Source organism: Bombina bombina, chromosome 7, assembly GCF_027579735.1.
Source record: "Bombina bombina isolate aBomBom1 chromosome 7, aBomBom1.pri, whole genome shotgun sequence".
Classification (NCBI taxonomy): domain Eukaryota; kingdom Metazoa; phylum Chordata; class Amphibia; order Anura; family Bombinatoridae; genus Bombina; species Bombina bombina.
In genome coordinates, this window is record NC_069505.1 from 158,360,997 (window position 1) to 158,375,999 (window position 15,003).

Genomic DNA, 15,003 nt, shown 5'->3' on the forward strand with positions numbered 1-15,003 from the left:
AGGATAGAACGTAGACGTCTACTCATGAGCAATTGTGAGGGAGACTTGAATCCATCCACAGGGGTATTCCTGTGTTTCAGCAGGCTGAGGTATGGGTCCTTTCCTTCAGCGTTTGTTTTGTTTAGTATGGTCTTTGCTGTTTGCACTGTCTTTTCTGCAAGACCATTGCTTTGTAGATGGTGGGGACTAGATGTTTACATGTGCAAAGTCCCAATGAACTGCAAAGTTTTCAAAGTCACCTGATTTATATTGCGGACCATTATCTGAAATTACCTTTTCAGGTATACCATGTCTTGCAAATATAGCCTTTAGCTTGCGGATTATGGTCGCTGATGTGGTTGAGTGGAGTCTTTCCAATTCAAAAAATCTGCTGTAGTAATCAACAGCAATTAAGTAGTCCTGATCATTCCACATAAAAAGATCCATTGTAATGATTTGCCATGGATGCTCTGGAATCTTATGAGAGATCATGGGCTCTTTATGGTTAGATTTTCAACGTTCTAGGCAGGTAGGGCATTTTCCAACCATATCCTCAATTTGTTTGTTCATTCCGGGCCAAAATAATATGTCTCTGGCCCTTTGCTTACTCCTCTCAATTCCCATATATACGCTCTAGCATGTTTGGCCTCAGCACACCTGGGACAATGATTTTCTCGCCTTTGAATAGGATCCCTTCAATCTCTGAAATTTCATATCTGTGATTCCTGTATTCAACAAGGCTGGAAGGACATCTTTTCCTTACGTTAGGCCTCCCAGATTTGATTATGTTTTTCAGCATGAGTTGAGGATCCTGTTCTGTAGCTGTTCGAATGTCAGTCAGTTTCCTGTCACTAATGGGGAGATTGGTTATGACTGTGTGAGTCTGTGCATCCATTCCTTCATTCAGTGATTCAAGCCTGTATGGTATCGATTTCCTGGACAGATTGTCGGCTATTGGAATATCTTTTCCTGAAGGATGTACTATTTCAATGTCATACCTCTGTATCTGCAAGATCATTCTCTGAAGGTGTGGCAATGCAGCTGCAAGGGGTTTCTTCATTATGGGTATTAAAGGTTTGTGGTCAGATTCAACAACAATCTTTCTGCCACAGACATACGTGTGCAAACGTTTGCATCCAAACACCACAGCATATAACTTCTCAATTTTAACATAGTTTTTTTCTGTTGGTGTGAGAGATTTAAAAGCATAGGCAATTGGCTTACCTTCTTGGAGCAATACAGCACCTAGGCCACTCTTTGATGCATCAACCTGCAGGCAGTGCTCTTTGCTAGCATTGTAGTAAAATAGAACGGGACCAGGTTCCTTTGTAATCAGCTCTTTCATTTTATCAAATGCTTTTTTGTGAGTATCGTCCCATACAAACTCATTTGTCTGTTTCAGAAGCTGCCTCAATGGCACATTAATCTCAGATAAGTTTGGTGCGAACTTGGACAGATAATTAACCATACCTAGGATGGTTTCCAGCTCTGACTTGTTCTTGGGAGGACACATATATATTATGGCATTGATCTTCTCTGGATCAGGTTTGATGCCTTCACTTGTAAGCTTGTGCCCAAAATAACTGACCTCTGAGACACATATAACACTTTTCTCTGGGTTAAAGCATACTCCTTTTTCACAGGTTCTCTTCAGTTCGGCGTGCAAATTTGCATCATGTTCCCCTTTTGTTTTCCCAACATGAGTATGTCGTCAACAATGGCTGTTACCCCCTCAAGCCCTTTATAAGTCTCATCAATCTTTCTCTGAAATTCTTCTTGAGCTGAAATCAGTCCAAAGGGTAAACAGAGAAATCTTTATCTTCCAGCCACTGTATTAAATGTTGTTAGCTTGGATGATTCTTTTGAGAGTTTGATCGCCCAGTATCCAGATTTTGCATCCAGTACACTGAAGAATTGTGCTCCAGCAAGTTTTGGGGTGATGTCATCCAAAGTTGGAAGAGGGTAATGTGGCCTCTTGATTGCTTTATTCAAGTCTCTGGGATCTAAACAAACACTGAGTTTTTCAGTGCAGGGTTTTTCCACAACTACCAGGGCATTGACCCAGTCAGTGGGTTCAAGCACTTTCACAATAATCCCTGATTTTTCCATATTGTATAGCTCCTCCTTGAGGTGACTACGCAGCATGAATTGAATTCTCCTGGGTGGGTATACAACAGGGACAGCTGTGGGGTGTAGGTGTATAGTGCATTCACCTGGAATCTGTCCAATGCCTTGAAAAACATCAGAAAATTCCTGTATTATAGCACAGGGTTTATGTACATCTGCGCACACTGAGAAGACAAGCTTAATTAACCCCATGGGGCATATTTATCAAGCTCCGAAAGGAGCTTGATGCCCTTTGTTTCTGGCGAGCCTGCAGGCTCACCAGAAACAGCAGTTATGAAGCAGCGGTCACAAAGACCGCTGCTCCATAACCTGTCCGTCTGCTCAGAGCAGGCGGACAGACATCGCCGGAAATCAACTCGATCGAGTACGATCGGGTTGATTGACACCCCCCTGCTGGCGGCCTATTGGCCGCGAGTCTGCAGGGGCGGCATTGCACCAGCAGCTCTTGTGAGCTGCTGGTGCAATGCTGAATACGGCGAGCGTATTGCTCACCGTATTCAGCGAGGTCTGTCGGACCTGATCCGCACTGTCGGATCAGGTCCGACAGACCTTGATAAATAGAGCCCATTGTCTAGACATGCTCTCAAACCAAGTATAGGTAGGGTGTGTGTGTTCACAATGTAGAATTCAAGCACAGTTTTAGTGTCTTTGTATTTACATTTTAACTGACAGGTCCCTTTAACATCAAGCGGCTCACCACCATAGCCTGTAAGACGGCGTGCTGTGGGCTTCAGTGCTACAGTACTGAAGAGATTTTTAAATCTGTTGGTAGGAATTATATTTACCTGAGCACCAGTATCTAATTTAAATTTGACTGTGTCTGCTTGTGCACCTAACTTAATTTCTGCGAAAGCCTGTTCACATTCTTTGTTAACTGCATCAATAAACAGTTCATCCAGCTCTTCAATATTTGTGTTTTGAACTGTATGTACAGTTTTATGTGTATCTGGCAGCCTTGACTCACATGCCTTTGCAAAGTGGTTACATTTATTGCATATTTTGCACTGACGTCCTTTTGCAGGTCACGTGTCTTCCTGGCTGTGTTGTAGAGCACAACGACGGCATAGCCTGTCTTTAGTGATGCTCCTGTCACTTCCTTTAACAGTTGTCCAATGCTTTTGCTGGGCTGATGCTGTTTTTTTACTAAACACTGCATGAGCTGACTCGCTCTGGGTTGCCATTGCACGTGAGTTTATTGTCTTAAGCTTCTCTTGTGCAATTTCGTGTGACCGCGCTATATCAATGGCTTTTTCAAGTGTCAGATCAGCACCCTGATTAAGTAATTTCTCTCTGACTTTTGGAGAATTAGTGGCAAAAACAATGCGGTCTCGTACCATTACTGTTAACATATCCACAGTATTTTACAAGCAATTTAAGTTCTGTTACAAAATGTTCAAATGCCTCATGTTCCCCCTGTATTTTTACATGAAATTTGTATCTTGCAAAGATTGGATTAGCTTTGGGCATTACATATTCCTCAAATTTGTCATAATAAGACTTCAACTTTTTAGTCTCCTCAAATGTTAATGTCCAAGTATTATAGACATCTCTCCCTCTTTCACCTACCCATAGAAGCAAATAGCTGCACAAGGTTTCCTCAGGCTTGTAACAGAGAGGGCCAGAGAATATGAGCTGCACATACTGGCAAAATCTACTCCATGCATCTGGTAAATTTTTTGAGTCCCAATCCATCTGTGGCATAGACACACCTGATAAATCCATTTTGCAGAAAGAAACCAGCTTCTGACACCATGTATTGTTCTTGTGCAGTCACTCAAATTAGTGTCTTACCAAGGAATAACTCAGAAAGCACAGATCTGCATCTACTCACTTACTGTTTATTATCCTAACTAAACTTGTTACCATGGTAGTAACACCAACAGCAAATCAACATTCTGTATGCAAATTGACAAACACATCACATGACATGTTAATAACATTACAAAAGGGAGATGAAACCCCATTTTTTATTTCATGATTTAGAAAGAACAGGACATTTTAAACAACTTTCCATTTTAATTCTATTATCTAATTTTCTTAATTCTATTGATCCTTTTTTCAAAGCATATCTAGATTGGCTCAGTAGCAGCTGATTAGTGGCTGCACATAAATGCCACTTGTGATTGTCTCACTCATGTGCACTGCTATTTTGTCAACAAAAGATATCTGGAAAATGAAGCAAATTAAATAATAGAAGTAATTTGGAATGTTGTTTAAAATCTGAATCATGAAATACAATTTTTGGGTTTCATGTCCCTTTAATTTCCCACTTACTAGGACTTCTGCAGAATAGTTTATAATTTTGGTTAATATCTGTGATCTTATGCACCAATGACCTACAGTATATACAATAAAGCTCCTTTAGCCTGCAATCCCCTTACGCCAATTGCGTATCCTATCTTTTCTATGGGATCTGCCTAACGCCGGTATTTGAGAAGTGAGCGGTAGAGCCTCTACCGACAAGACTCCTACCGACAAAAAAAGTCAGTAGTTAAGAGCTTTATGGGCTAACGCCGGAATATAAAGCTCTTAACTACTGTGCTATAAAGTACACTAACACCCATAAACTACCTATGTACCCCTAAACCAAGGCCCCCCACATCGCCGCCACTATAATAAATTTTTTTAACCCCTAATCTGCCGACCGGACACCGTCGCCACCTACATTATACCTATGAACCCCTAATCTGCTGCCCCTAACATCGCCGACACCTATATTATATTTATTAACCCATAATCTGCCCCCCCCAATGTCGCTGCTACCTAACTACAAGTATTAACCCCTAATCTGCCGACCGGACCTCGCCGCCACTATAATAAATGTATTAACTCCTAATCTGCCCTCCCTAACATCGCCGCCACCTACCTACAATTATTAACCCCTAATCTCCCGCCCGCAACGTCGCCGCTACTATAATAAAGTTATTAACCCCTAAACCTAAGTCTAACCCTAACCCTAACACCCCCTAACATAAATATAATTTAAATTAAACGAAATAATATTCCTATTATTAAATAAATTAATCCTATTTAAAACTAAATACTTACCTAGAAAATAAACCCTAATATAGCTACAATATAACTAGTAATTACATTGTATCTATTTTAGGATTTATATTTATTTTACAGGCAACTTTGTATTTATTTTAACTAGGTACAATAGCTATTAAATAGTTATTAACTATTTAATAGCTACCTAGTTAAAATAATTACAAAATTACATGTAAAATAAATCCTAACCTAAGTTACAATTAAACCTAACACTACACTATCAATAAATTAATTAAATAAATTACCTACAATTAGCTAAACTTAAATACAATTAAATAAACTAAACTATATTACAAAAAACCCCACTAAATTACAAAAACTAAATAAATATTACAATAATTTGAATCTAATTACACCTAATCTAAGCCCCCTAATAAAATAAAAAAGCCCCCCAAAATAAAAAAATTCCCTACCCTATTCTAAGTTACAAAAGTAATCAGCTCTATTACCAGCCCTTAAAAGGGCTTTTTGCGGGGCATTGCCCCAAAGTTTCCCCAAAGTAATCAGCTCTTTTACCTGTGAAAGAAAATTCAATACCCCCCAACATTACAACCCACCACCCACATACCCCTATTCTAACCCACCCAAACCCCCCTTAAAAAAACCTATCACTGACCCCCTGAAGATCTCCCTACCTTGAGTCGTCTTCACTCAGCCGAGCCGAAGTCTTCATCCAATCCGGGCGATGTGGTCCTCCATCCAGTAGAAGTCTTGATCCAAGCGGCAAAGAAGAGGTCTTCCATCCGGGCGATGTCTTCTTCCAAGCGGCATCTTCTATCTTCTGTCTTCCGGATCCATCTTCATCCCGCCGACGCGGAACATCCTCCTTCCCCGACGGACTAACGACGAATGAAGGTTCCTTTAAGGGACGTCATCCAAGATGGCGTCCCTCGAATTCCGATTGGCTGATAGGATTCTATCAGCCAATCGGAATTAAGGTAGGAAAAATCTGATTGGCTGATTCAATCAGCCAATCAGATTCAAGTTCAATCTGATTGGCTGATCCAATCAGCCAATCAGATTGAGCTCGCATTCTATTGGCTGTTCCGATCAGCCAATAGAATGCAAGCTCAATCTGATTGGCTGATTGAATCAGCCAATCAGATTTTTCCTACCTTAATTCCGATTGGCTGATAGAATCCTATCAGCCAAAATGGAATTTGAGGGACAACATCTTGGATGACATCCCTTAAAGGAACCTTCATTCGTCGTTAGTCCGTCGGGGAAGGAGGATGTTCCGCGTCAGCGGGATGAAGATGGATCCGGAAAACAGAAGATAGAAGATGCCGCTTGGAAGAAGACATAGCCTGGATGGAAGACCTCTTCTTTGCCGCTTGGATCAAGACTTCTACCGGATGGAGGACCACATCGCCCGGATTGGATGAAAACTTCGGCTCGGCTGAGTGAAGACGACTCAAGCTAGGGAGATCTTCAGGGGGTTAGTGATAGGTTTTTTTAAGGGGGGTTTGGGTGGGTTAGAATAGGGGTATGTGGGTGGTGGGTTGTAATGTTGGGGGGTATTGTATTTTCTTTTACAGGTAAAAGAGCTGATTACTTTGGGGCAATGCACCGCAAAATGCCCTTTTAAGGGCTGGTAATAGAGCTGATTACTTTTGTAATTTAGAATAGGGTAGGGAATTTTTTTATTTTGGGGGGATTTTTATTTTATTAGGGGGCTTAGATTAGGTGTAATTAGATTAAAATTATTGTAATTTTTTTATTTTTTGTAATTTAGTGTTTGTTTTTGTATTATAGATTAGTTTATTTAATTGTATTTTAGTTTAGCTAATTGTAGGTAATTTATTTAATTAATTTAATGATAGTATAGTGTTAGGTTTAATTGTAACTTAGGTTAGGATTTATTTTACATGTAATTTTGTAATTATTTTAACTAGGTAGCTATTAAATAGTTAATAACTATTTAATAGCTATTGTACCTAGTTAAAATAAATACAAAGTTGCCTGTAAAATAAATATTAGTTATATTGTAGCTATATTAGGGTTTATTTTATAGGTAAGTATTTAGTTTTAAATAGGAATAATTTATTTAATAATAGGAATATTATTTCGTTTAATTTAAGATTAGGGGTTAATAAATATAATGTAGGTGTCAGCGATGTCGGGGGCGGCAGATTAGGGATTAATAAGTGTAAGGTTAGGGGGGTTTAGACTCTGGGTTCATGTTAGGGTGTTAGGTGTAGACTTAGATAGTGTTTCCACTTAGGAAACAATGGGGCTGCGTTAGGAGCTGAACGCTGCTTTTTTGCAGGTGTTAGGGTTTTTTTCAGCCCAAACTGCCCCATTGTTTCCTATGGGGATATCGTGCACGAGCACCTTTTGCCAGCTTACCGCTACCGTAAGCAACGCTGGTATTGAGGGTTGAAGTGGAGCTAAATTATGCTCAACGCTCCCTTTTCGGAGCCTAACGCAGCCTCTCAGACAACTCTCAATACCAGCGTTGTTTAAAGGGTGCACTGGGAAAAAAAGCAGCGTTAGCTACGCGGGTCTTTACCGACAAAACTCTAAATCTAGCCGATAGAAACTTACAGCTAGATTACGAGTTTTGCGTTATGAGGGGTGCGGTACTAACTTGCACGTTATTCTCACCGCTCACTTTCCTATAGGGCTGGTATTACAGGTTTTTACAAACCAGCGTTAAAAGGCAAGAAGTGAGCATAGAGCAAAATTGAGCTCCATACCGCACTCCGATACCAGCGCTGCTTAACTCAGCGGTGAGCTGGTTATATGTGCTCGTGCACGATTTCCCCGTAGACATCAATGGGGAGAGCCGGCTGAGAAAAAGTCTAACACCTGCAATAAAGCAGCGCAAAGCTCAGTAATGCAGCCCCATTGATTCCTATGGGGAAATACTTTTTTTTGTTTACACCTAACACCCTAACATGAACCCCGAGTATAAACACCCCTAATCTTACACGTATTAACCCCTAATCTGCTGTCCCGACATCGCCGACACCTGCATTATACTAATTAACCCCTAATCTGCTGCTCCAGACATCACCTCCACCTACATTATACTTATAAACCCCTAATCTGCTGCCCCCAACATCGCCAACACCTACATTATATTTATTAACCTCTAATCTGCTGCCCACAACATCGCCGACACCTACATAATGTTATTAACCCCTAATTTGCCGCCCCCAACGTCGCCACCACTATAATAAACATATTAACCCCTAAACCGCCGTACTCCCGCATCGCAAACACTTGTTAAATATTATTAACCCCTAATCTGCGGCCCCTAACATCGCCACAACCTACCTACATTTATTAACCCCTAATCTGCCGCCCCCAACGTTGCCACCACTATACTAAATGTATTAACCCCTAAACCTAAGTCTAACCCTAACCCTAACACCCCCTAACTTTAATATAATTAAAATTAATCTAAATAAAACCTAATATCATTACCTAAATAATTCCTATTTAAAACTAAATACTTACCTATAAAATAAACCCTAAACTAGCTACAATATAACTAATAGTTACATTGTAGCTAGCTTAGGGTTTATTTTTATTTTACAGGCAAGTTTGTATTTATTTTAACTAGCTAGAATAGTTACTAAATAGTTATTAATTTTTATTTACTAACTATGTAGCTAAAATAAATACAAATGTACCTGTAAAATAAAACCTAACCTAAGTTACACTAACACCTAACACTACACTACAATTAAATAAATTAACTAAATTAAATACAATTAACTAAATTAAATAAAATTAGCTAAATTACAAAAAAAATAAACACTAAATTATAGAAAATAAAAAACAAATTACAAGATCTTTAAATTTATTACACCTAATCTAATAGACCTATCAAAATAAAAAAGCCCACCCAAAATAAAAAAAAAACCCTAGCCTAAACTAAACTACCAATAACCCTTAAAGGGACAGTCTACACCAGAATTTGTATTGTTTTAAAAGATAGATAATCTCTTTATTACCCATTTCCCAGTTTTGCATAACCAACACAGTTATAATAATATACCTTTAACCTCTGTGATTATCTTGCATCTAAGCCTCTGCAAACTGCCCCTTTTTTCAGTTCTTTTGACAGACTTGCAGTCTAGCCAATCAGTGCCTGCTTCCAGATTACTTCACGTGCACGAGCACAGTGTTATCTATATGAAATATGTGAACTAACACCCTCTAGTGGTGAAAAACTGTTAAAATGCAATCTGAAAGAGGTGGGCTTCAAGGTCTAAGAAATTAGCACATGAACCTCCTAGGTTAAGCTTTCAACTAAGAATACCAAGAGAACAAAGCAAAATTGGTGATAAAAGTAAATTGGAAAATTGTTTAAAATTACATGCTCTATCTGAATCATGAAAGTTTATTTTGGCCTAGACTGTCCATTTAAAAGGGCCTTTTGCGGGCATTGCCCCAAAGAAATCAGCTCTTTTACCTGTAACAAAAATTCAAACAACCCCCCCAACAGTAAAACCCACCACCCACACAGCCAACCCCCCAAATAAAATACTAACTAAAAAACCTAAAGTTCCCCATTGCCCTGAAAAGGGCATTTGGATAGGCATTGCCCTTAAAAGGGCATTTAGCTCTATTGCGGCCCAAAGCCCTAACCTAAAAATAAAACCCACCCAATACACCCTTAAAAAATCCTATCACTAACCCCTGAAGATCCACTTACCGGGAGAAGGCTTCATCCAAGCGGCAAGATGTCCTCATTGAACTCGTGGACAGATATGATAGATGCTCTCATACAAGAGGAACTATCAAGTATACTCCAGTGAATGGTGCTAAATAATTTAAAGGCAGAAAAAACACTCAAAAAAGGTGGTTTACCTCCGTAATAACCACCTATAAACTAAGAATAGTTTAGAGAAATTGGGGCTGAATTAATTTTGGAGTGCGCCTGAGAAAACTATAAAAGGTTTCCTCAGTCTTAATTCGCCTAATGAATATGTTTTTTTGAATTAAATTAATTGTGTATTTTTGTTTTATATATATTCAATCTATTGTATACAAACTGAAGTGTAATAAAATTCTATATAATTTATAATATAAAAGACAAATATCTAGATGTTTGGTTAAAATAAATCCATTTATTTTACTAATTCAGTTTGATCCACTAGATGCAATAAATAATTGTGCATAAAAAATATATTTCAATAGCCTAAAAACAATATTTGCATAGAGAAGGGTATAGAGAAGGGTAAAACACAATTAATAATATATAGACGTGTGTTGCTTATTGTAACCCAGATCCGGTATGCAACTTATAATTGATTTTACAAACGAGTAAACTCAAAACTATGTATGGCTTAAAAGTATCTGTTTCTAAAATACAAATAAAATTCTTTTGGTTAACAAATTGGTTAACAAATTACGTCCTGTATATTAGGGGATAATCTTGCTGGTCAATGAATTTGAATTTGATATGAGATATATTTACAAAAGTTGATCAGAAACCTAAAAACTTGATAGTTTGATAGGAAAAACAAATACATAAATTTACATAAGGAAACAGTTTATATGGCATGTGTATTAGTCTCTTTCGTTTGGATAATAGTTTGCCCGGGGCTTATATAAAAGAAGTACCTTTGATGTTGGAAGACAGAATTTGTGAACTATACCGGTATAGATTTTTTGATGAAATCCTTGTGTAGTTTCCATTTGAAGGATCCTGTTCATTTTTGACCTTTGTTGAAGAAAAACCCACCAGGGGGTATCTTGATTTTTCACAAATGTACTTCGCTGGCAAAGTGCAATAAGATCCATGTCAGATGTTTCGCCTTGTTTTTGTGTGACCTTTGTTGGAAAACCCACCAGGGGGTAACTTCGAGTGTCACAGTAAATGCTGGACTTGATTGCTGAATTTGATGATCTATTTCTGGTATCACCCTCTGTATGGGGTAGTCATGTGGAGTGAAGAACGTCTGGAGCTCCACACAGAAAAAAACCTTTTTCCCAGCTCCTTGCTGTTAGCGATTCTTTTTGTAGACAATTCTCCTGTTGTATAAATAAAAAGAGAGAAGCGCTCAACCTGGGAATGAACAATAGCATAATAGCTTGTTCTATGGCTAGTTACCACCCTAGAAGCAGCCTCTTTTTGCTCAACATGTGCCTTTCACAGAGAAAAACTTTCCTTTAGCATATCAGTCTGCTTCTGACTTCACAGTACAGTCCAACCCCCGAAATACCAGGCAATCCCTCTCTGAACAAGAGAAACAGCAAAACCCCAGACGTACGTTTCGGCCTATTGTGGGCCTCGTCAGTAAGGTGCAGCCATATCCCTCTAGGCACACTGAGCAACGGGTCCACGTCTGGATTCCCGCATCACACTTAGGGAGACTTCCCTAAGTGTCATAATCTGCATAAATAAAAAGAGAGAAGCACTCAACCTGGGAACGAACAATAGCATAATAGCTTGTTCTATGGCCAGTTACCACCCTAGAAGCAGCCTCTTTTTGCTCAATATGTGCCTTTCACAGAGAAAAACTTTCCTGTAGCATATCAGTCTGATCCTGACTTCACAGTACAGTCCAGCCCCGTAATACCAGGCAATCCCTCTCTGAACAAGAGAAACAGCAAAACGCCAGACGTACGTTTCGGCCTATTGTGGGCCTCGTCAGTGAGGTGCAGCCATATCCCTCTAGGCACACTGAGCAACGGGTCCATGTCTGGATTCCCGCATCACACTTAGGGAGACTTCCCTAAGTGTCATAATCTGCATAAATAAAAAGAGAGAAGCGCTCAACCTGGGAACGAACAATAGCATAATAGCTTGTTCTATTTTTGTTGTACTTTTGATTTATCTGCAATGCAGAGCCACTGGTACTGTAGTGGGATTGTAAGCAAACTTATATTAATTAATTCCTGAAGAGATTGAGCAATACGTTTGTAAGATTGTCCGCAAACTTGCAGCGATTAGTGCTGGTTCCTGAAGAAATGGAGCAATACGTTGGACGCGTTTCGACTGTCACCTGCAGCCTTTTTCATACATAATGCTCCAATGTGGTTTGGCGGTCTTATTTAAACCTATTAGCCACTTTCTCATTGGTTGTTATCTTTAGGTTACATAACAGAAGTTGGATACAATTGTATTCCCAGGGAAACATATGAGTGATATTACCAAATGGGTTCTCTTATATTGTTGTTAACTCTTTATTTTAGTTATACAAAACCTTGAATGTAGCTATCTTCAAAGTTCTTATGTGTGTTTAGGATAGATTAATAAGTCGGTTACCTGACTTTGGCGTTCTAGATATGGTTCTATTGTCAGTGGATGAAAAAAATGTGTGGATTGTGGTTCAGATCAGACCAATGTGATGTGTAACAATAAACAATAAACAATATATCAACTTTCAAATAAACATTAAAATCTCAGCACATGATGGTGTAAAAACATTTGTTCAAACTTCAATATAAAATTAAAAAAATAATGCAATAATCAAAGGCGTGTGAGATCCGTTACCGGACCAAGTGGAGGAGGGGCTGTGAAAGAACGTGACGTTGATGCAAAAAGTAGGTGTTTAACCCCAGAGAAATGTGAATCCACACTAGCGCTAGTGAAAAAAAAAAAATCAAAAAGAAAAAAATATATAAAAAAATAAAGAAATATAGAAAAATATATATATAGTTCAATGTAGATCAATCTTGAACAGATGAAAAAATGTGAGACAGATGAAAATAATGTGAATCTTCAAAAATAAATGAATAATCCCCTTGAAAAATTAAACAAAATTATCCGCAATCCAAAAATGTAAAATTACGTAAAACAAATATAAATTTTGATGGGCAAAAGTCTAAATTGGCAGAGATTCTATATAGGTGCTCCTAAACACAGAGCCGCTTCAGCACCCTAGGTGCCAGATCCGGAGGTCGTAGTTACCAACTGGTAAGTGATATTCTATATTCTATATATACTATATGGACTTCCATCATAGACACTAACAATATCACTTACCAGTTGGTAACTACGACCTCCGGATCTGGCACCTAGGGTGCTGAAGCGGCTCTGTGTTTAGGAGCACCTATATAGAATCTCTGCCAATTTAGACTTTTGCCCATCAAAATTTATATTTGTTTTACGTAATTTTACATTTTTGGATTGCGGATAATTTTGTTTTATTTTTCAAGGGGATTATTCATTTATTTTTGAAGATTCACATTATTTTCATCTGTCTCACATTTTTTCATCTGTTCAAGATTGATCTACATTGAACTATATATATATTTTTCTATATTTCTTTATTTTTATATATATTTTTTATATATATTTTTTTCACTAGCGCTAGTGCGGATTCACATTTCTCTGGGGTTAAACACCTACTTTTTGCATCAACGTCACGTTCTTTCACAGCCCCTCCTCCACTTGGTCCGGTAACGGATCTCACACGCCTTTGATTATTGCATTATTTTTTTAATTTTATATTGAAGTTTGAACGAATGTTTTTACACCATCATGTGCTGAGATTTTAATGTTTATTTGAAAGTTGATATATTGTTTATTGTTTATTGTTACACATCACATTGGTCTGATCTGAACCACAGTCCACACATTTTTTTCATCCACTGACAATAGAACCATATCTAGAACGCCAAAGTCAGGTAACCGACTTATTAATCTATCCTAAACACACATAAGAACTTTGAAGATAGCTACATTCAAGGTTTTGTATAACTAAAGTAGCCAGGTACAAAACTCCTGGAATATTTCATGGATCCATGAACAGAATTTTACTGTATTTATATATGAACATTGTGTTTTAACATTTTATCTGTGATTTTAATTTGAATGTATATGGAATAAATTATTCGCCAGAATTTAGTTTCCAGCCTTTTAAGCTATTCAGCACTTACTATCGCCCCCTATTCTGTTACCTACTATTTAGCCTGCTAGGAGGCTAATCTGTTAGTAAGCTTAAGGCCTTTTTATAAACTTTAGCGCTCGGTACACATACCTAAGTAGTTAACTCTTTATTTTGCGACAATAATTGGTTATAAATTGTGTATTTAGAGTTAATTTTAAAAACGGTGGTTTATTTACTAGTTTTATTTGTAACCTTAATTTGTTAATATACAAACGGATAGTTCCATTTATACAATGTATCATAAATTTGATATCATAAATTTGATATCCTCACAAATAACTTTCTATATAATGGCCATGTTTAATAGTTGATATTTGTCAATTATTTGCTTTATTAAATATGGTAATCAATAATTTATGACCAATAAAAAATCATATAAAATATTTTTTTATATATAAAAAAATGTTAGGATGAAAATTAGGAAAAAATAGGTGGATTTTTTTTGATTGAATATAAAATTGATGATAATAGTCATAATTTTTATTTAATTATATAAATTTAGAAAAAAAACATTTTATTACACTTCATGAATATAATTTTGTTAATTTATAGTAAAGAAGGCATATTGGAGTATGTTTCAGTCCTGATGATTGAATTATATGATGATGTTAGGATATGTTTTTGGATATATTTTATTACTGAAACAAAAGTAGTTTATAAATTATATAAATATTTAATATTTTGACCATATAAGTGTGTATTTAATATTTATTAATATTTTAATAAAAGGTGTAATACTGAATTCAATGTTTAATCCTTTGGGGGTTTTTGTTTCTATTTCGTAGATCCATTTGTATTCTAATTTTAGTTAATTTTCCACGTCTCCCCCTCTCCAGTCTTGGTTTAATTTATCTATTGCAACATATTTGAATTTCTTTAAGTTGCAATTGTTGCACTTTAAAAAATGTTGTGGAATGGGGAGGTCTTTGTTTCTATCTTCTTCTACGTTCTCTATAGAGAGTATATGTTCCCTTACTCTCTCTCTAACAGG